The sequence below is a fragment of the Solanum pennellii genome, chromosome 5 (assembly GCF_001406875.1).
Source record: "Solanum pennellii chromosome 5, SPENNV200".
NCBI classification, from domain to species: Eukaryota; Viridiplantae; Streptophyta; class Magnoliopsida; order Solanales; family Solanaceae; genus Solanum; species Solanum pennellii.
The window spans coordinates 74,526,363-74,528,181 of record NC_028641.1 but is presented as its reverse complement, the minus strand read 5'-3'; positions in this window follow the sequence as shown (position 1 = coordinate 74,528,181).

Sequence of the window (1,819 nt, the reverse complement as noted above, 5' to 3'; positions counted from 1 at the left end):
GCTGTTATATTAAGGTTGTGTTTAAGTTTATATTTTTTTGGTAGGCGAGTTCGACCAAGTTTAAATTTATACGTTTTAATTTATTAAGATGATGCTCCTAACAAGATATTCAGACTAAGTAGAGTTTGGATATTTGATAAAACTTATATCTTGTGTGGCCAAAAGCATTTTTAATTCGATGTATTTGTGTTTGATTAGTAATTATTTTATTTTTTTGAGTAATAATTAGTATTTGATCAAGATTTTAAAAATTAATTCTAAGTAAATTTTTCAAAGAAGTGTTTTTGAGTAAAAAACTAGTATGTTATAGTTTCTGAAAACTAATTTCAAGTACATTTTTTTCTCAAAAGTGGCCAAAAACTTCACTTTCTTAATTACAAATTTAATCAACAGACTATGTAAAATTTGAAATCATAGTTTAATGTTCGAAGTTTGAAAATGCATAAAAAAAATCACTATATGAAGCGTTTTAGTTTTTAGGTGCTTCACGTAGTTCAAATTCAAATTAATCGAGAGTTTAAAGCATATGCTAAATATAAATTGAGAAATTTTTAAAAAAAATTATTTTAATTGTCATGTTTTATTTTGCATATTTTTTAAATAAAATATTAACTAATGGATAATTTGACTAAATTATCTTTATTTATTTTTAATATAATAATTATTTTAAATTATTTATTTTTTTAATAAGCACGACAAATAAAATAGATTCGAAGGAATATGACCTATGACCTAAGTTTGCCTCGAGTCGAGGCAAGTCCCATTTGACCATCTGAGGTTACCTTAGAATTGTTGTTTTCAATATTCTATTCTTTATTTCACCTTGAACCAAGTGATTTGGATGGAGAAATTAGGTAATTTAAGAGCGTAAATACACCTAAAATGTTGTTGATGAGTAAATAAAAATTATTTTAAAATTTTTTTATATATTATTTAGATAAATATTGTGAAAGATAAAATTTGGGGTGGTGAGAATGGAGATTATAGAGTTGGGATGAAGATGAATTGAGTTGGAGGATGGAAGACACTGCAAATATAGAATGTCATTTGTGATATTTATTTTTGACTATTTTCATTAGGGAAATCAGTTTCCTCATTTTTAATTAAGGAATTAACTTATTTTCAGTTGAAAAAATATTTTCATAGATATTATTCCATCAGTTTAAAAAAGTATAACCTAGTTTGACTTGGAACAAAGTTTAAGAAAAGAAAGAAGACTTTTTAATCATGTTGTTATAAATTAAAGTTATGTCAAATGTATCTGAATATCCTTTAATCTTATGATTTTAAACATGTCATGTGGAAAGTTAAAATTAAAATATTGCCAAAAAAGAAAAGGGATCATTCTTCTTAAAGCAGACAAAAAAAAAATAGAGTTATCTTTTTTAAATGGAGGAAGTAACTAACTAAACATGAAGAATTTGAAAAATATTTTTGTCATATGGAATATACCTCAACATCAAATTATATCGGATAAGTTAGAATTATGATATGTTATTTAACCTATTTTGATCGAAGTATATTATTTTTGATAGGGTCGATCATAATTGACCTTTATATTTTCTACATTTGCATGTCATCTTATCATTTATGAATCTACGTACTCTAAAACTTCTTTTTGGAAAACAACACATGTAGGAGATGTCCATTCAAATTAAAATGTTTTTAACTTAGAGATCTCTAATTAGAATGAAATATTAGATTCTATGTGAAACGTTATAATAAAAAATGAGTCTGTAATATACAAAATCAAATTTATTATGATTTTAATATTGGACACAAAATAAAAAATAATAATATAACCCACCGCCCAAACCCC